Genomic DNA, 22,500 nt, shown 5'->3' on the forward strand with positions numbered 1-22,500 from the left:
GGGGCACGGCGGCAGAAGGGCGACGCATTAGCGGCGTTTTAGATGCGTCCGGGCTGACAGCAGATATTAGCGGCGGGGGGAGTTTCTCCTGTGTGCCTTTTGTCAGAGAGCTGTCAGTCTATCAGCTCGCTCAAGTTCTGCAGGCTGTTAACTGGGTTTGCTGAAATTGGCTTGTGAGTATTAGGACAATAGCAACAGCAGCGGGGACACGAGGGGGGGGCTGTCAGGGTGAGTTAAGTGGGTATATTTTGGAGGAAATATATGTGTGTGTGTGTGTGTGTGTGTGTGTGTGTGTGTGTGTGTGTACAGTGACAGAACAGAGGAGTCAGCTCTGCAGAGGAAGTCGTGATTCTTTTTGAGTTCGAATGAGCTGAAGGTCTCCAATCAGAAACAGAAGAAGCAGCGTTTTGGGAGTTTTTTAATGCCTCCATGCCTGCAACGGCCATGACCACCGTTGTCACGCTTTCAGGTCATTCTCGTGAACTCCATTCTTAAGAAACCCATGGGGGAGTTTCTTCAAATTTGGCACAAATGTCCTCTTGGCATCAATGATGAACTGATTAAGTTTTTTTTGTAACACTGTCTTTTTCATTCTCTTAAATATGATATCTCAAGAGCACCTACAGGGATGTTTTTTGTTGTTGGCGTTTTTTAATTTGGCACAAACGTCCACTGGGACTCAACAACAAACTGATTAGATTTTGGTGATCATCAGTCAAAGGTCATTGTGACCTCATCTTTCTCATTCTTGCGAATGCAGTATCTCAAGAACACCTTGCGGGAATTTATTCAAATTTGGCACAAACGTGTGATTGGGCTCAATGACTAACTAAAAAGATTTTAGTTGTCAAAGGTCACTGTGACCTTGCATCTGTCTCATTTTTGTGGACACAATATCTTAAGAACACCATGAGGGAGTCTCTTCAAATTTGGCGCAAACATCCCCTTGGACTGAGTAATGAACTGTTTACATTTTGGTGGTAAAAATGTTCATGTCACTGTAACCCTGCATCTGTGTCACTCTCAAGAACATCTTGAGTCACCTTAAGGTGAATTTTTCAGTTTGGCACAAACATCCACCTGGATTTAATGGTAAACTGATTAGATTTTGTTGGCTATAAGTCAAAGGTAAAGGCCCTCATGACCTTTTCTTTCTTGTTCTTGTTAACTCCATGAGGGAATTTCTTCAAATTTGGCACAAAGGTGAACTTCACTGTCACATCAAAATATTTTCTGCAACTTACTCAGCGCCATATCTCAGGAACAGAAGGGGAGACATTTGGTCCGATACTGAATTAGTGACACTAATCTGTAAACTGAGCTGACTGTAGAGATCTTCTGTGTGTGAAGCGTCCATGTTTTCACTCACATGGACGTAAACTGTAAGTGCAACTTGACTCATGCACGGAGCCGTGCAACAACAGGACAGTAATTCTAGTTTTCTTTAGTTGTTGCTAAAAGCCTGTAAACAAAGAGAATGAGAGCTCAAAGTTCAAAATTGTTGCTGTTAGATGAACCGGTAATAATTAGTCGCTGCGGCGTGATGACACACCTTGAGGAGGAAGAGCAGGTTCAGCTGTCGCTCTCCTCTGAATCCTCTGAACTGGGACACAGCTGCTGTTTCCATGTAAATGTTGTGCAAATTTTAACCAAATCTCCCCAAAAAGAAAAACCGTGTGTAAAATGCAAATGAGTATTTCTACAAACGAATGCAATGTGAATGTTCTCAAGTGGACTTGAAAAGATGACATGAATGAGACGTCCAGTAACTCAGCAGAAACTCTGTTATGTCATTTTCATGAATTCGTTTGTGTTTCTATTTAATCACTGCTATTTCAGCTTTTATTTAATTTATTTATCCATTTTGATGGAGGTCTGGAGCCAGCTGTGTCCCGGCCATCTGACTACTGAAAAAAGTCCTGCAGGGCAGCTGGATCATCAGAAAAGTTTTGTTGAGTGTGTGTGTTTGAAAACTAGCGCTGCACAAATCGAAATTGCAACATGTCCAAGTGCAATGACCAAAATCACAGAGGCTGCAATTTTTTGATAAAGATAAAAAGTGTCACAGAATAGCATTGTAAGTGAAGCAAGGTCGAAGCAAGTGCACGTTTGAGCCAAATTCGAAAAAAAATCCCTCAAAGTGTTCTTGAGATATTGCATTCACGAGAATAAGACGGATACAAAGTCACAGTGATGTTTTACCACCAAATTCTAATAAGTTTGTTGTTGAGTACAAGAGGACGTTTGTGCCATTTGAAAGAAGAAAAAAACCCACAAAAAAACCCTTTAAGTTGTTTTTGAGATATCACATTCACAAGAATGAGAGAGAATTTGATCTATTAACATCAAAACTGGATCAGTTCATTGTTGAGTCCAAGAGGACATTTAAACTCCCTCAAGGCGTTCACAGGCATGGGACAGACGGACAGACACTCCGAAAATATAATGTCCCCTGTCCACGGCTAGTATTAATACCTGATTTTGAACTGTGGTATTTGGACTTTTTCTTAATTTAACAAGCGATTACTTCTCCCGCCACTCAAATTTTATCTGAATATGCAGAGCAACTACAGCTGTTCAGTGCAGCGCTGTCAGAAGTGCAGTGCTTGTCTCTGAGACGGAAAGCTGTAAAGCAGCAAGTGGAAATACTCTGAAGTACAAATACCATGAATTTGTACTTCAGAGTGAGCGTTCTCTGAATTCAAACCCTGAAGTGAGTCAGAGAGAGAGCGAGGAGCGAGGTCAGGCCAGCTCTGATGTATGATCCTCTAATGAGCTGACCAATAGGCTGCTGACGGAGGGGACGAATATGGTCCACGCACACACACACACACACACACACACACACACACACACACACACACACACACACACACACACACACACACACACTCTCCGTCCCCGGTGTGCGATCCATTGTGCGCGTGCTGAGTGATTCGGTGAAGGTTTGGTCCTAAACACTGCGGCCGATAGATCAGACGGAGCTGAAGTTTGACTCCAAACACACAGGGATCAGCCGGAGGTCGACCCACTCCGAAACATTGAAACCGCCAACAACACGAGCCAGAGAAGAAGAAGAAGAAGAAGAAGAAGAAGAAGAAGAAGAAGAAGAAGAAGAAGAAGAAGAAGAGTGATCACCAACAGACAGACAAACTGTGTCTCATTGAGATCTGGTGATAAATATTGAGACCGATCTATCAGCTGAGGGGTTCATGTTCTGTCTCACAACTACAGACACTCACGTCCTGGGAAACTGGAAGTGTGAGAACGACTAATGTTCACACCAACGCCACGAAAAACGACTTCCTCTGAGCCGCAAAGCTGCTGAGCTTCAGCTTTAAAGCTTCTTAACAAACAGCAAGTAAACAAACAGAGTGAGAACAGAAAAAATGTCCCGATACTACAGAAACACAAACTTTCCTTCAACTTCATCCTGAAAATAAGTTCCTTCAAGAAGTTACGACTCTCATCCAACATGCTAAAATATTCAAATACGGACCATAATTCAGAAGAACAATCTGGACTACATTTATGACATATGCATGAACACACACACAATTATCAAAAATTGTCTTCCTTTTTTTAATACATGGGGAGAGAAAGGACGTGGAAGCTGTCAAAGTTTTTATGAAAAATCTCCAAAAATTTGGAGAAAAAAAAGCCAACATTTTTAAAAGAAAAGAGATATCAGCTTTGCAAAAAATGTCTCACAAATTTCAAGAAATTAGTAAAAAGTGACAGGAAAATTACCTAAAAGTTTTTTTTTTTTAAATACTTAAAAATTAGGGAAAAATGTCCCAAAAAAATTTAATGTGCTTGTTGCTTTCTCACCAAGTTTCTAAAAGAAATCAAACCAATATGCTAAGATTTTAAAGGGTTAACTGATAGTAAACCTTGGCCTCAGTTTCTAGATGTATTATATTTTCTGCGAGCACATCTGAGTTTCACTTGCAAACTTTTACGTCTTAATAAAGTAAGATGTGTGTGTTAAAGGAGGCCTGGTGTCTCCAGCGAGGCACAAAATTAAATCAAATCAAATCAGGAAGTGTCGTCGCGGTCCCGAGACATTCGCTGATCTGCAGCGGCTCCGCGTGAACGGCGCTGTGACATCATTATCACTCATCATACTGAATGCTAAACTGTTAGCGCCCGAGTTTACTCAACATCCAGAACCAGAACACAGAAACAGGAAGTGACGATCCGCTAAAATAAAAGCTTTGTGTTTGTATCCTGCTGCTAAACTTGACGTAACTTCAGAGTAAAGTGTGCTCGTGTCAGCTGCGACGGACGGAGTGCAAATCTAAAATTTACACACAGACAGAAGTCACATGAATACATTAACACTGCCGACACACACTGTGTCACCCTGCCCCCGAGGGTGTGTGTGTCAGTGTGTGTGTGTGTCTGATATTTACTCTCATTTTACTACTGAAACACACACTCAAGTTTGTGCAACCATGTGTGTCGGTGCATATATCAGAGTGTGAATGTGTCAAAAAAGCATGAATATATACATCGATGTATGTCGCTGTAAATGAACGAGAACACACACACACACGCACACACACACACGCACTCAAACACATGCACACGCACGCACGCATACACGCACACACACACACACACACACACACACGCACTCATGCACACGCACGCACGCATACACGCACACACACGCACACACACGCACACACACACATGCACCATGCGGGGCTGGATACTCTAAAGCAGTGATACTCAACTTAAGGCCCGCAGGGCAAATCTGGACCCTGATAGGGCCCCTGGTGGCCCCAAACCATTTTTAATTCACAATAAAAATAAAGTGATGGACTCTGTGAATAGTTTTTGTCCTTTTAGTCTCCATAAGGTGTCAGAGACATAAAACAGCATCAAAATAGAGCTTGTTGATCAAAAAAGAGCCAGAGGAGGATCCCCCACACCCCTGACAGGGGTCCTAAGTCCTAGTCCTAAAAATGTGTCAAAATCCAAAACATATCCCAAAATCCTATAAACATTTGAAAATCCTAAAAAGTCCAAAAATCCTGGAAATTTCCCAGAATCCTATGAATATCACAAAGTCCTAAAATATCTTAAAATCCAAGAAACTTCCAAAAATCCCAAAACCGTCCTCAAATAAAACAAATGTCCTGAAATCCTAAAAATGTCAGAAAATTCTAGCAACATGCCAAAATCTCTGAATGTCTTAAAATCCTAGGAAACCCATAAATACAATGAAGGCCCCTAAACTCTAAAAACCTGCAAAAAATCCAACAAATCTGCGAAAATCCTAGAAAGTCCCAAAAATGTCCTAAATCCAGAGAAACATCATCATGTGTGATCCTTGAAACATGTAAAGGGCTGCTGCGACTGAGTGGCCCCTGGCCTCCTGTCAGTTTCAAAAAGTGGCCCCTAAGCAAAGTGCCTCTGCCTTAGTAAAAATTCGAGTCTCTCCAAGTTGATTTTTTTTTTATAGTAAAGAGTTAAAAACTGACGACGGCGTGGAGGGAAGAAAATCACTGTAAAGCACAAATTTCTAAAAGGATAAAAACAAAGTGCAGGTCTGCCATGTTTGATCCAAACAGAACAAACGGCGTTCCTGCTAAAACAACCAGCCGTCCGTGTCCCCGTGCACCGGCCTCCTCTATGCAAAGCAGCCAATTACCGGCGGTTAGCGCGGCGAAGGTGAGACGAGTGTGTCACATGGCGTTGGATGTGTGGCATTGTGCATCTGATCGGCGGCGTTAAAGACGGCCTCATTATCCGTCTGAAAGGACAGCGAGTCGCTCAGAGAGAGAGAGAGAGCGGGAAAAAGAGAGTTAATTTGCACTCTTAATTCGCCCTTCGTCTTTTCTCTCTCTCTCTGTTTTTGGGTGAGAAAGCGAGCGCGGGGTCCGGGGCCCCTCCGAATGAGTGACCGTGATTGTGTCCGTGGCCTCTCTCTTTCAGACGTCTCCAGCAGCATTAATTGGCGCTGCCGGTGAATCGAGTCCTTTCTGAGTGTGTGTGTCTGAGAGGTAATTGCTGTGAGCTTTAGAGGGCCAAAGTGTTGGTTTAAGGACCCCTGACCTTTGACCTCCTGGCTAAAAGTCCCCCCTCCTCACGTCTTTCTTTCTCTGTGAATGCCTCTCCACCTTGTGTGTGTGTGTGTGTGTGTGTGTGTGTGTGTGTGTGTGTGTGTGTGCGAGTGTGTGTTTTGTCTGCTTTGTCTGGTGTGAGGAGGTGAAGAGGAGAAAGTCTGAAAAAGTTGTGCAGAGAAATGACGGATGCTGAAATTTAACGCTTTTTAGGAATCTAAACCACATTTATTATACTGAGATCTCAAGATTTTGTTTGGTACGCATTTTTAATTTCTCAGAGTTATTCGGGAAAATTAGTATCCGACAGGTATAAAAACGAAACATTGAGTTTAAAAAATAAATGTCTTCATTGGGGGACGTTAGGTTTGATTTTAAATCACAGTTCATAAAATAGTTTTGTGTTTCCTCCTCGTTGTTTTGTTCGTTTTGTAGACTTTTGCTGTCTTATTGTGGTTGTTTTTTGTGTCCTTGTGTTGCATTGTGGTCATTTTTGTCTCTTTGTGGTTGTTTTGTCTCCTTGTGTTGCTTTGTTGTCTTTGTGGCTTGTTTGTGGTCGTTTTGTGTGCCCTTGTAGTTGTTTGGGCCTCTGAGTTGATTTTATGTCTTTTTGTTAGTTTTTTTAACTTTATGGTCATTTTGTTATTTAGTTTGGTTGCTGGTTGTTGTGGTTATTTTGTGTGTCTTTGTTGTTGTTTTGCTGGTTCTTGTATTTATTTTTGTGTTTTTTTAAAAAACCTCTTTGTTGTTGTTTTGCTGGTTCATGTATTTGTTTTTGTGTTTTTTTTTAAGTCTTTTTTAAAAAACCTCTTTGTTGTTATGTGTCTCTTCGTTTCTGAATTGAAGAATTTTCTGTAATTATTTGAAATTTTTGTCACCTTTTAGTACTTTAGTGTCTTATTTTGGTCATTTTTTTGTCTCTTTTTAGTTGTTTAATGTCTTTTTGTGGTTGTTTTGCCTGTTTTTGTAATTACTTTGTGTCTATTTGTATTATTTTGCATTTTTAAGTCTCTTCTTTGCTGTTTTTAGGTAATTTTGAGTAACAGTTTGCAGTGACAGTATTTGTGCCCTGTCGGCCTGTTGATTATTTTTTTAGTCATAAAATATATAAAAATATATAAATACACTGAGCTCCACCTTCACCAGCTGCAACATTAAAGTGATGAACACATTAATGCAAAAACCAGTATAACACATAATATAATACATCTGATCAATGTATGAGCCATTTTGTAGAATGAGTACTTACTTTTGGTACTTTGGGAATATTTAGATACTAATACTTTTATACTTTTATTAAAGTAAAAGATTAGAGTATTTCTTCCGCCTCTGCTGATATCACTCGTGTATAAAACACACAAACAGAAACACACACTGTGGAACAAAAACACTCAGAGACTCAGAGTTTCAACTTAAAACAGAAACAGCTGAGTGTGTGTGTGTGTGTGTGTGTGTGTGTGTGTGTGTGTGTTAATCGCTACCAGTCTGTGTCTCTGTTTGTGTCTGTCTTTCACTGCGTATGTGTTTTTATAAGCTGTGTATATCTGTGTGTGTGTGTATGTGTGTGTGTGTGTGTGTGTGTGTGTGTGTGTTTGCCCACAGCAGTGTGTGTCTGTGTCCAAACTGTCTGCTGATAAAGTTAAACTTTCGCTCGGCGCTTTGAAGCTCTGGAAGACGTTTTCAGGTCTGTTACTGTAGTATAATAATACAGAGTAAAATTACTGCATTCAAACTGTTTTACTTCATGTAAAAATACAAAAAGTATCAAATTCAGAACCAAAATTAGAAGTAATAAGTTATTTAAGACCAAGATTTAAGTCCAAGTTATTGAAGATAAGTCCAAGTAATAATTCAGCAGATCAAAAGTCTCAAGACATTCAAAACAAGACAAAATCAGGACAATTTTCAAGTCACACAAGTCCAAGTTAAGTTTCAAGTTAATTGTTAGAAGTTAAGACTCAAATAATTCAGAATGAATCTAAACAAAGAAGACAATCAGGACAATTTAAATTACGTGTCACTTTATATATAACAAGACAAAATCATTTTAGACAAGTCCAAGTTAACAAGTTTAAGTCCAAGTTAAGACTCCATTTGCTTGGCATGAGTCCAATTTAGGCTGACTTAAGCAACAAGTCAAAGTTGGCTCAATTCTGAGTTAAATATCAAGTCATTTGAGACTGAAGTCAATGTAAAAGTCAACAGCTCTCGACTGACTCGAGACTCGATTGTTCGTCGAGACAGTGAGGAGATGTTTGAAACAAACACTTAAAAAGATGTTTACTGTTCGCTCTCTCCAGTGTCGATAACAATTCACAGTGCATCATGGGAAGAAATCATCGTCCTCGCTGTCGGTCTATGACCTCTGTCCGTCCTGTCTGTCCTCTCCCTGTCCCCCTGTCTCTCTGTCTCCGCCGTGGCAGAAATATCATCATATTAAATATTAACCTCCAGACTGAAGCTTTAATCGTCTGTTTTTGTTCGTCTCCCGTTTTGGCGATAAGCGCCGGCTGCTCTTCAAGGTACAGAGAGTTTGGCGACACTAATCCTCAGCACCTGGCTGATCTGACACCCACATGACCTGACACGCACACACCTGACGCCTCGCACGGACGAGGACAAAAATCAACATGTGAAGTGACTTCAGAGCTGTTTGCCTGTGAGGATCCGCAGTTTCTATGAAGTTTGCAATAACAGTGATGCTCAAATTATGGCCCGCAGGCCAAATCTGGCCCCTGACAGGGTGCCGGGCGGCCGTCCAACCATTTTCTACTTCACAATAAAATAAAGTGACTGACTCTGTGTTTTTGCCCTTTTAGTCTCCATAAAGTGTCAGAGACATAAAACAGCATCAAAACAGAGCTTGTTGATCAAAAAAAGAGCCAGAGGAGGATCCTCCACACCCCCAACAGAGGACACAGCTGAGACACTGATGTCCTAAAAGTAACATCCTACAATGCTACAAGTATCCTAAACTCCCAGAAGGGTCCTAAAATCTGAGAAATACCATAAAGTCCTAGAAACATGCTAAAATCCCAGAAATGTCCCAAAATCCTAGAAATGTCATATAATCCTAAAAATGTATCTATATATCCTAGAAATGTCCGAAAGTCTTAAAAATGTCTTAAAATCCTAGAAATGTACTGAAATCCTAGAAACGCTCTAAAATCTGAGACGTGCTAAATCACAGAAATGTTCTAAAATCCTAAAAATGTCCTAAAATCCTAGCAACATCCAAAAATCCTCAACAAAGAAAAACAAAGAGGAAGGAGAAATATTCACCAAACGGTAGATGACGGTGAGTAAATGTAACGCGGCAGATTCAGTCCTGCAGGGAGAAGGTTTGTGGTTAATCGTATTAGAGACGCGCTCAAAAACAGTGATGATGTAACGCCAGAAATAAAGTGATCACAGAGATATTTGCCAACTGCAGAAATGTTACAGTGCAGCAGTACAATCACACAAAAAGATCTTTCACGGTCTCATATTATTACGCAGTTCCAGTGGGCGTCCGCTCCCTGCAGGCCCACAAAAGGCCATGTCTGTGACAACCAATCACATCTTAAAAGAATCCATCACACCTGGCGACAGGGTCAACCACACCTCCTCATTAAGATAAAAGTCTGTGTCTCTTACTTTCCCGTAGTTGCTCTGAGAATTTCCCTAAATCACTCCTGAGCTACGACTGCTTGCTTGAAAATTTTAGGCAAAATAAGGAGCTCTCTGAGCGTATTCTCAGAATTTCTGTGAATACGACCCCTGGAGTTTAGGTGTGGTACATGAGAAGTTTCAGTTAGATGAAATATGCAGTTCTCATCGCTCGATGCTGCTGAATCCTACATGCTGCTACTACCAAAACATGATCTTTTCCAAACTATAACCACATTCAACACTTTTAAAACGTACATTTTCAGTAGCATTTGCTTCTTAATAACATACAAACGTCATCTGTGTTTTGCAGAAATGTAGTGTCAAGATTTGTTCTGGCAATTCAGTTGGATGGAAATTAACCAAATTTGCAACATTTCAAAAGTTTGCTTAACCCTTTGAAACAACAACAGCAAATAGGTTTATTTTTTCTCAAAAACATGTGAGAAAGCAACAAGCAACTTAAAAAAACATGGCTAAAAAATAGCAAAAAAAATCAAAAAAGTTATAAGAGAATAACCTGAAAATATTCCCAAAAAATATTAAGAAACAAAAACAAACAAGAAATGACATAAGAGATGTTGCTGAACATAAAAATGTACATATTTAATATATTGTGTGATTTTTTTCCTGTAACATAATTATGAATATAACATTATTATAACTATCAGTATGGAGTTGAAGATATTTTCCCCTTTTTTTGAATAATATTCTAATAATCCTGAAAATAGCCTCCCAAAACAATTTTTTTTTTTTTAATTTTCTTGTCCCCTTTTACTAATTTCTTGCAATTCTGGGACATATCTTGCAAAGTTTGTTGTTGCCTTTTTTCCCTCATGTTTTCAAAATAAAATAAAATGTCAAAGGGTCAAACAGCCTGTGAAAGGTCTGAACGCAGCACGAGAAAACTGATGTCATTGCAGGTTTCAAAGAGTTAAAAATCATTTAACCCTATGATTGAAACATGCAGATGATTGCTGATTCTATGATTTATTTTGTGTGTGCTGCTTGTTTCTTGTTACAGTACCGAGTTGGCGTGCGGTGTGCAGGTGTGGTTTGAGGTGGAGGCAGCAGCAGCAGCGAAGAAGAAAAAGAAGTGTGACAGTGATGTGCAGAAGGACACGATCGATCAGCCGACTGCAGCCGCCTCGTCTCATCTTACCTGACAGGAAGTGAGACGGATGGAGCGAACTTTCCCACCAAACTGGTGTTTACAGAGCAGGGGGGTCCCGCGTGGAGGTGGAGGCTGGTGGGAAAAGAGCGGGGAGAACAGAGGTTAGAGAGGCAGCAGGTCGACTCATTAATAACGGTGAGAATCACCTGAAGACATCTGCAGTCGGACAGCTCAGAGAATCAGCTGGGCTTTTTTTGTTTTCACTGATTTTCAAAATAAAATCATTCCTCTGATTTCTTTTAATCGAGCTCGATGGCAAAAAGTGTTTCCTCACAGATGGAGATGTTGACTGTTTAAGCTCCCAGTTGTCACGGTGCTAAAATAAACACCATTGTGTAAAAATGTACGTAACCGAGACAGCGAGGAACCCAACGAAGCTCCGTTATGTGTCACACACACTCACAACTCGGCGAACGCCAAGAATGCACACTTTGAAACGGGACCAAACATATTACCGAGAAACATTAATAAAGATCTCTGAGCTTTAATTACACACCACAAACATACGCCAAATTTAGAGCGGAGGCTGGAGGCTTTACAGAGACGGATATGCAACTCAGGAGGAGTTTTTAAAACCGGAATATAAACCACAGACGAATTAAACACTGTTATTAAACTGTGTCAGAAAATATCAAAAGTCAAAGCTACAAGATGCAAGTGGACACAAAAAGTCAGTTCAATTCAGCTTTACTGTCATTTTGCTAAACATTTGTGTGCAGAGCAGAATAAGAGCATTTCTCAGACCTCAGGTGCAAAATGCAAACATAAATATCAACATTAATCATTGGAAACCTGAGCAACCTAACAATCAGCCAAAGATTAGCAAGAGAATAGTAAATACTAAAAAACAATAAACAGAAAATGAGCAAAATAACAAAAACAAGACCACAAGAAAGCACTACAAAGTATTATTCTTTGAAAAATAATTTAAGAATAATCATTTCGCCTTATTTTTTTGCTAATATCTAATAATCAATGCTACGTTTTAAATTGTTAGATTTTAAAAACTGCCCCTTTAACGTCTGAAAGTTAAGGAGTTGAGATGAGCCTCTTTTTTAATTTTTACTTTCTTTACTGCTGATTAGTTTTTGCAAACACACACATTTTAAATAAGGTTTGGTTATGTTTTCTTTTTTTCCTGACAGAAGCATTCGTAGCTCATGATGTGTTCAAGAACTATCAGAAATTTGAATTTCTGTTTTTACAGTTTTTAGCTACGATAAATGGGGTAAGTTTGGTAAATTTAAAGAAATCATGCCACATTGTCAAAAATGTAAGTAAAGTAAGTAAAAAAAAAGTAAAAGTAAAAAAAAAAAAAAAACCCAAAAGTTTCTTTTAAAAAATGCTAAAAATTACAGATTTAGAAAAAGCCCAAATATTTTATTTTAAAAATTATGAAAATTGTCAACATTTTTTCAAGCCAAAACAAAACACTGAAGCCCCTCCTCAGTGCATGCCTCCTCCTCTGAACACCAGCCAAAACTCCCGAATTCACAATTTTATATAAAAGTATCAGCATTGGAATATATTTAAAGTGTCAAAAGTGAAGTACAAGTACGTGAAATTGCACTTCAGTTCAGTATTTGAGCAAATGTGTAACTTTAACTTCACTAAGGATGTAAATAATTCTTCCTCTAGGTCTTATTAAAAATGGACTGATGTTTTAAAAACATGCTCAACTTTGAGGTTTTTTAGGGAAGTTGTTTCCCACGAAAACACACACACACACACACACACACACACACACACACACACACACACACACACACACACAGAGAAATACCTATGGACACACACACACACTCTCAGGACAGTGATGAGTGTGTTTAGCTCGGAGGGAGGTGGGGGGGGTTGAATCTGCAGGTCGAAGGGAGGGAGGTGAGGTGAAGGGGAGGGGAGTTGGGGGGGAGTAACTTTAGCTGTTAATGATGGTGGAGGGGGGAGGAGGAGGGGGAGGAAGGGCGAGTACAAATGACTTGAAGAGAGAGAGAGAGGGAAGGTAAGACGATCCAGGTTGGACTCACCCTTAAAAGCAACAGCACCTATTGTCCCCGCAGGCTGAGTGTGTGTGTGTGTGTGTGTGTGTGTGTGTGTGTGTGTGTGTGTGTGTGTGTGTGTGTTGACAGGATGGCAGGTCGTTATGAATCATCTCCTCCTCCTCCTCCTCCTCCTCCTCCTCCTCCTCGGCCCCCCGAGGGCGACATTAGCTTTAGAGCGAGCTGTCATGTTCAAGAGAGGAGCGCTTGTTTTGTTGTACCCAAAGAAAGGAAACACTGTGAAAACATACACATGTACTTAGAGCCGCAAAGTATGTAAACAAGCCGGGGCCCGACAGGTACACCGGGAGGAGGAGAGCGCTCCGTTTTTTTTCTTGCGGAGGTAATTTAAAGGAAGGAAGTATGTCAACAGACACAGAGGAGTGAAGGAGCGCTTGTTTTGTTGTGAGGAGGGAAAGAACAACACACACATGTAGTTAGTGAGATGAAATATGTAAATAGACGAGCGGAGGTCGAGTTTCAGGCGAGTCTTGTGCAACCGGAGAGAGTCGCTCACGTGTATGAATATGAGATGAAACTAAGAAGCTGCAGAAAAAAACCCAAAAAGTGATGTTTGTTCAGTCCTGAAATATCTGGTACAGACACATTTGTGTTCATGCTCTGCAGAGGATGAACCCTTTAGATCATAATCACCCTGTGACCCCTCCTCTCTATCGCTCACCCCAAATCAGATCTGTTCACTAGTGCTGGAGAAAGTATTCAGATCCTTTATTGCAGTAAAAGTACTGATACCACACTGTGAAAGGATGCAATGAGTAAAGTTTACTTAGAAGTAAAAGTATGCATCATGCAGTGTAATATTCTCTATCAGTATCCCCTATTATATCTATTGTATCTATATGTATTTTCTATTTTTGCAATCCCTCCAGAATTCACAGGCTGTTTTTGTGACTGTTGTGGCCTAAATTGTTGGATTTTACAACAGCTTCTCTAAAAAGTTGTGATGCCTGTTGCAATGTTTTTAAGCATTTTTTGCAATGAAGTTGTGGGGTCAGATACGATACGATACGGTACGGTGCAGTGCACGGTGCAGTGCGAGACGAGGCAGACGAGAGGCGACGAGACGAGAGCAGACGAGGCGACGAGACGATCTGACATATCACGATACCCACATACTGGTGTGACCTATGAGGACAGATTACGCAAGACAGTTGCAATCAGAAAACTGTAGTACACACATAGTGTGTAGTAATATTCTAAGTATGAGGTGAAAATAAATATAATTGCACATGGGACTGAAAAATTGCTCTTGAGGGGAAATGAGAATTGAGTGAAATAATTACACAGTGTAGATGTAATAAAAGACGTAAACCAGTAAAAATCAGCCGGTTACCTGGGAAAGGGTCACACACACTGGACAGAAAGATGGAAAAACAAGCGGAATAAAATAAGTAGAATAATTCAATGAGATATCTAGTGCAAAGTAGCTGGAGTAGTAAAAAATATGAAAATTGTTGTAATGTGTATATATGTATATCTTTAGGTGTGCAACATTGCTAAAACAACTGCACATATTCATTATGTCAAAAATAAATAAAATATTGGTTTGTGATATTGGCGGAAATCTGCATGTTTGTCGATACCAATATTTAATTTTAAAGCCGATATCTGCCGATAATACGGTGCGTTTCTAAAAGAACTCATCACATCTGGAGATTTGTGATTTTACATAAACAGGAAGAAACTAAAGCTGTCAGACTGTAAAAAGTACAAGATTTACCTCTGAGATGTGACAGAGCTGCACGAAATGGAAATACTCAAGTAAAGTACAAATACAGAAACACAGTACCCTGTGTAAATGTACTAAGTAACATTCCACTGCTGTTTTATTCTTATTAAAAGTCAAAGGATTGTGTGTTTTGTTGTGCTTCAATAAAAAAAGAAAACCATCTGAGAACACACCAACACACAGCTGAATCCTGAGGGGAGCGCTTGTTCTGCCTTTGTTTACTAAAGAGAAAACACAAGTACTGTACTTAGGGCAACCGAGTATGAAAATACACGCAGTCAACACACACACATATACACACACTCACACAAATGCACAAAGAGTGCTTGTGTAGTCCTGAGAGACACAGTATAAACAAAACCAAACACAGAGAAACTGATAGCGTGTAAACACACACACACACACACACACACACACACACACACACACACAGTGAAGAACAATAGCTCTGATTAATTTCTCAGATTTCGTGACCGCGGTGTCGCAGCGTCGGAGGCGTCAGACTGAAACCAAGAAAACGGAGCTGTTGTTAAACAAACACGGCAGCGCCGGCCAGCGAAACAAACACACCCTCACTGTGAGACAGAGTGAGAGGTCAAAGGTCAACTGTCACCGGAGGAGAGGAAAGAGAGGAAGGACGAGAAGGAAAGGAAAGAAAGAGCGAAGGTGGGAAGAGGGGGACGTGGAGGAGAGAGGAGGACAGCAACACACTCAGACTACAAACTCTTCAAACACGGACACTTCGTCAGAGACACATTCAACTACGATGCTCCGGGTGTCCTCCGCGGCCGGTTTTGGACGTTCAGGGACAGTGCGTCAATGTACACTCGTTACACGCATTCGTTACACGAAATGTAACATCACATCCGTCACTAATGTTGCCTGTTACTCATATTAGCACACTATGTCGTTATTAAAATAACTTGACTGAATCCATCGACCTCCCGTTCTGCGCCGCACGAACCTTGTTATGTCGTTACCGACAGTGTTTCTAATGCTGTCAGGGGTCATCGTGTTGACGCAAAAGGTGGCTTTTGGCGTCAGGATTTTACACCAAAATCACTACGAAAGCAGCGAAATTTGACAACTTCTGAAAAGAATATGTGGATATTTTTCCCAAATTATTATACATTTTCACACCTGTCGATAGCTGAAGAGTTTGGGGTTAGAGCAGGTTGAAGGGAGATGGGAAGCAGAAATCAAGAAGAAAAGAAAAACAGGAAAAGTGATAAACACATCAATGCATCCAAAATAATCAAGTAATATACTGTATATTATTTACATCATACTACAAAGTATTTTAACATTCGGTACTTTGAGTTTATTTTGATGCTGATACTTTTTTACTTTTACTTCAATACAATTGTTTGACTGTATCTTTTCTTCATCAGTCATCAGTCATCTTTTCTATCTACTTTTACATAAGTAAATGTACTTTCTGCACACAGACGGTGTGTGTTTGTGTATGTGCATGTGTGTTCAGTATTAAAATACTTATAATAACACACACACACACACACACACAGCTGTCGTGTTGTGGTCTGTCTTTCTGCCAAATATGTGAGTCGTCTCTCTCTCTGTCAGGACATACCTGTCTGAAACTGATAAAGACTGAGTGTGTGTGTGTGTGTGTGTGTGTGTGTGTGTGTGTGTGTGTGTGTGACAGCTCCTTGTTCCAGGTGAGTTGGTTTCCCAACGAGTTGAAGAAGAGGAAGACGTTTTCTCTTTATGAATGAGAGCTTTGTTTGTGTGTTGACTGTCAGTCTGAAACATTATCGTCTTGCTGCGTTCAGACATCCTCACACTGCTGGACAGCTGCGCAGGAAGTACTCTGATCCTTCACTGCAGTAAAAGTACTGATACCACAGTCTGAAAATACTCTGTTACAAGTAAAAAAGACCTGCACTGAAAGTATTCCTGCAGTTAGATCAGTAAAATGTTACAATACAATACTTTACATTAAGATGTGAAGCAATGCCATACCATATCATATCATATGGTACAGTACAGCAGGATTCAGTATGGTACCATACAATACAATACGATACGATGCGATAGGAAACTATATGATATGACAGAGTGTGATATGATACGATACGATTTGATACGATGCAAAAGGATAGAGTAGGAGACAATACAATACGGTGCAGTACGATGCGATACATTACGATACGATTTGGTACAGTGCTGGCGGTATGATTCAGTATGGTATGATACAATACGATACAGTACGATATCGTATGATTTAATATGGCACGATACAATACGAAACAATGCGATAGAAAACAATATGATACTTTACACTTTAGTATGACACAGTACGATATGATACGTTATGATGCAAAAGGATGGGATAAGATATGATGTGATGCGATACGATACGATACGATACGATACGATACGATACGATACGATACGATACGATACGATACGATACTCCATAGCTAGTTTGGGCACAAAATCTGTCAAGAGTTGCAAGCCAAGTGAGCAGTCAGAAGACATAAGACACAAAAGCATAAGTAGCACATGTTGTTGGTGAGATGTATATAAACGTAATGCTGTGTGTGTGTGTGTGTGTGTGTGTGTGTGTGCGCGCTTCAGAACAGGTAATTATGCTGCAATCAATTCAAAGTTTAAAGTCAACATATTCCGAAAAGTACAACAGAACGCCACTAAAAGTCAGAGTTTCTACTTGTGACTTCGAGGCAAATCCACGTTCTCCGACTTCACACAAACTGAAATAAATTAATGACAAATTGGGCTTTATTGTTATAGCCATATGTGTTTCCAGTAAATCTTAATGTATATTATTTAACTTATTTATTTTTGGGAAAACACAGTTTTTGGGTGCTGCAGCGATGGTGAATATTGATGGTTATCGGCAGACGAAACGCTGACTGATGCAGATGTGTATTTTGTCGTCACGCTGTCAGACGCTGTTTGACCTGAGCTGATGTTTCTCTGCCGGTGATGACACCGAGCTGCTGTCCATCACCAAAACAAATGCTCCTCCTCCTCCTCCTCTCTGCACCTCCTCCTCGTGTGTTTTCGCTCTGATTACAGAGCAGACATGCTCTCCCTCCACCGCCGATGAAAACAACTCTTTGACTCGAACCAACGGCGCGAATTCAACAAGCAAATCAAACAAACCTCCTGCAGACAGGCGGCCTTTTGTCCACTGAGAGAAGATGAGAAGGGCAGCGGGAAAATGTACCCCAAAGGATTCTGGGAGGTTTCTATGGTCTGAGGAGGTTCTGCACCAAAGAAGAAGAAACTTAGAGTGCAACTAAAACCCCAAATCTGTCCTCCAAGTATCTGTGTCCTCAGCATCTGTCACAGTAAACAAATACTACAGAAAGTACTTTAACAATATTTCAGTATGTATGAACATTTAAACTGAAACTGGAACAAATTGGCTCGATTTCTTTCAAAGGCAAGACAGGATGAAGGCAATGAGCAAGAAATTATTGAACATGAACTTGAACTTTTTCAAAAATTCTGTCTTTGTCTCAACACAAAAACTAAGATATGTGGTGATGTAAACAGCTGCGAGGCGGCTGTGTTTCTACATAATACTGATACACTTCATGTTGTGTTTTCTTTCTCTTCAGATATGTATTTTTATTGATATAATGAATAATATATATTGATTTCTATTTTTTCTTACTGACTTTATTGCTATTCATAACTTTCGACAGCCATTGCTGCTTGTTATTTGTATTTACTGAATTTATTGCTATCATATGGTGACATAACCTTTACGCCACTGAATGAGAATCCAGGTCATTGCTGTAAAAGAGCTTCGTGCTCACATCGATTCTCCCTGAATAAACAATGGTTCAATGATCATGATGATTTATTAATCTTAAATTGCCGTCAAGATAATTTATTGATAGTTGCAGTGAACTTTTAAACTTCTTAAAAGGACTTTCTGCAACAGAGACTCACTCTGGTGATGTTTAAGTGTTGTTTGCAGGTTTAAAACTTTGTACTGCACAGACGACATGGGGAAAACAATGTGTTGTTGTTGCATTGTGTATTTATTTATACACACATGCACACGCACACACACACACACACACACACACACACACACACACACACACACACACACACACACACACACACACACACACACACACCTCTCCTCTGCTGCAACACATCTGCCTCCGAGCTCTTATAGTAACAACAAAAAAAGTACAACCGACATACAAGCGACAAAAGAAGAAGCTCAAAGCCGAACAAGACAACACTGACCCCATTATCTACCTGCCTCTCTCTCTCACTTACACACACACACACACACACACACACACACACACACACACACACACCTCTGTGAACGCTGGCTGGCTCTCAGAGAGGTGAGAGAAACGCTATTAGCACCCTGGGCGTAATTACAGCGACTCAGGTGACATCTTACACCGGCTGGAAATAAAAAGAGTGTGTGTGTGTGTGTGTTTGTGTGTGTCTGTGTGTGTGTGTGCGTGTGTGTGTCGGCTGTCATGTTTGTGTGGGCTGAAGTCTCGTCACAGGGGAGGAAAGTTAGACAACAAAGGAGATGGAGGGTAAATTTGAGGGAGGAGAAGAAATGAGCCGACACGTCGACTTTTCTGAAGACCTGAACCTGATCCATCCGAGCAGGTGTGTGTGTGTGTGTGTGTGTGTGTGTGTGTGTGTGTGTGTGTGTGTGTGTGTGTGTGTGTGTGTGTGTGTGTGTGTGCACGCATTCAAGAGATGGAATTTTTGATGATGAGCACGGGCGTGCAAGCGTGCATGTGTGTGTGTTGTGTGACGGCGTTTGTGTGAAACTTTAATGTTTTGTTTGTAGTTGACAGGAGAGACGCTGGCAGAAGTTTCCTCCAAACACACAAATAAAAGTCAGCTGACACAAAGGATGAAAACGTTACAGGTAAATAAGCTGCCCATAAAACCCAGAAATGAAAGTGCAAAAAAGAGCATTAACCCTCTGAAACCTGAGCAAACTGGCTTAATTTCTTCAAAAACATGGGAGGAAGCCCAAAAATGTACACACATAAAAAAGGAAAGAAAAGAAAAAAAATACACTGTGGAAACGAAATAGTTACATTCAGACTGTTCAGGTCCAAAAATTCTCCATTGAAACCCATTCAAACTGACATTTTTGATCCCACAGCCATCAGAGCAGAAAAACAGGACTTGTATTATTTCTGGGTGTCATTCTGGGCTTTTGACTCTGAATTTGTCATTTTGACTATTTTCCACCTGATGAGGTCATTTTGACCATATTTGGCATCTGGAGGAAATACATGCTATTTCCACTAGGTGACCTGTCACAGTCAATGTAGCTGCTGATCACTGACATATCCCAGACTGTCAGCAGCTACACTCACACACTGACATATCCCAGACTGTCAGCAGCTACACTCACACACTGACATATCCCAGACTGTCAGCAGCTACACTCACACACTGACATATCCCAGACTGTCAGCAGCTACACTCACACACTGAGGAGGAGGAGACTGACATTAATGAATTATTTTTTTCAATTTCAAAACATAGTGACATCATGACAAAAAGCTGGTATTTAAAGGGTTAAATTAAAAAAAAAATGATTTGGACTGATGTTTGTTGAAAAAAATAACTCAATGAAAGCAGAAAATCATATTAGTGTATAATATCTTTTATCACCCTCCATATGTGCAGAGTGATATGAGTGTGTGTGATATTAAAGTGAGCCCTGAAGGGGTTAAGTACAGTATTTTACTACTTTAATGTTCTGTAAGGTGCATTTTGGTCCGTCTGCTTTTGGCCGTTTAACGTTTCTGTATTCAAAGGGTCAAATTCTCACCTGCTCTTTGTGATTGTTTGAAATCTCTGAAATTCATCCTTCCACCACCGTGTGTGTGTGTGTGTGTTTTGTCATGTGTTGTGTGTGTGTTGTTCCTGTGTGAATGTCTCTATTAGTTAACCACAGCGCGGCCTCGTCTCTCTTTGAAGTGGAGGTGGAAAGCTGAGCCCGGCATTAGCCGCCTCGCTCGCCCCCGGGCCCGACACTAATATGTGAACGCTGCCGAAATGAACAATACGGCCTTTACATTCATTACACAGAGCCATCAGTCACTGTTTAAAAACTGACTCTGTGTGTGTGTGTGTGTGTGTGTGTGTGTGTGTGGGAGGAAGCGGGGGACACAGAGATCACACACAAGCATTCACACACCACATGATACCTGTGGATACATACACACATTTGTATTCATTGTTCCTGACATACAATATATAATAAACACACACACTCACACACACACGCACACACACACAGTTAACTGTCTGTGCAAGCTCCTAAATCATCCACGTGTCCTGCAGGTCCGTGCTAACGTGCTAACACCTCAGAACTGTCCCCGTGCTAATGCTGCAGCTTATTCTGCATTAAGTGACAGCAGACTGCGTGCTAACATCCAGGCACATGCTCAGGTAGACCTCAAGTGGAGCTCAACAACCTGATTTTTGGGCTCCTTTTTGTTTTAACAATTTCATATTTTAGTTTTTAAAGTTGGAATCAGTTCTCAAATAACCCTTTGAAACCTGCAGCAACATCACTTTCTTGTGCTGCTTTCAGACGCCTTTCACAAGTATTTAAAATTTTGAACACTGAGCAAAGTGGTGCAATTTCTTTCAAAAACATGGGGAAAAAGGCAACAAGAAAGTTGGTAGGAAATCTTTTACAGATAGCAAAAAATAAAATAAATCAAAAAGTGAGAGTACCAAAATGATCAAAATCATATATTTAAAAATAAGTCACCAAATTACCATTTGGGCACTATTTAGGGACTTTCTCCATTTATTTTCTTTAATTAAAAAAAAATATTGATAATTCTTTAAATAGTGATTTTCAGGTAATTTCTTTAAGTGTGTTTTTTTCGGTTGTGTCTTCTTTTTGCTTTTGTTTTTATTTTTTTAAATTATTTATTTTTACTGATTTTCAGGTAATTTGGGGGTATTTTTCACTAATTTGTTGCAAACTTCTGGATCATTTCTTCTTCTTTCTTTGCTCATTGCCCTCTTTAGATGTTTTGAAAGAATACAAGCCATTTTGCTTTGGTTTTTAAAGTGTTAAATGCATGTTTTTGACACACGACAACTGCATTTGAGTTGAGTTTCTGCCCCTCCCTCTTCAATTTCCAACTGCTCTCATTCTTAAGTCGTCAAATACCGCTGTTTAGTGTGACACTGGCAGCGTCAGGTTGAAACGCAGCCGGTAATGATGTAATACAAGGTCCATGAGGGCCCTAAATAGTAGCCAACAGTATATACCGGTTGAATGAGAGATTATGCAGAGTTATAGTAACTAATACAACAGAGGCTATATGGACAGGCGTCCGCAAAGTTTTGGCCTCGCAGCATGTGTCTAATCAGCAGTATTGTGAGTGGAAATATTAAGAGCAACACTCAACGTGAAGGAGGTTTTTATGAAGCCGCTGACCCCCCCCCCCCACACACACACACACACACACACAGTATGATGGTATGAATAACAGTTGCAATCAGGAGGTCATGTTCTGGATGCTGCGCAGGTGCTCGCAGCTGACGGGTGCGTTTAACGGTATTATTACGGTGATTGCTTCACAGAGAACATGACATTATGTCGCATGTCTTTGTTTGATAAATGTCAAACAGTAATGAACAAAAGCACGTCGAGTGATTGCTCTGAAAGTCGAATGGCTCCTGTTTTAAGTGACTGACAGGTGTGTTAACACAGACTGACTGTGAACAACAACCAACGCGGAGTTGTTGGTGTTTGTTTCACGCTGTTAAATGTTTGTTTACATGCAATGT

General features: G+C 40.3%; 1 long non-coding RNA gene across 2 annotated transcripts in view; it reads right to left on the reverse strand.

Moving 5' to 3' along the window:
- Nucleotides 1–22,500, reverse strand: part of LOC148187385 (uncharacterized) — a 140,495-nt gene that overhangs the window by 26,093 nt on the left and 91,902 nt on the right. For both annotated transcript variants that reach the window (XR_015778685.1, XR_015778686.1), the window contains exon 6: nt 10,885–10,968. This is a non-coding gene — a long non-coding RNA (uncharacterized LOC148187385). The remainder of the gene's footprint in view (nt 1–10,884; nt 10,969–22,500) is intronic.

This window comes from Plectropomus leopardus, chromosome 14 (assembly GCF_026936395.1).
Source record: "Plectropomus leopardus strain MGB_pleo_1.0 chromosome 14, ASM2693639v1, whole genome shotgun sequence".
In the NCBI taxonomy this organism is placed as follows: Eukaryota; Metazoa; Chordata; class Actinopteri; order Perciformes; family Serranidae; genus Plectropomus; species Plectropomus leopardus.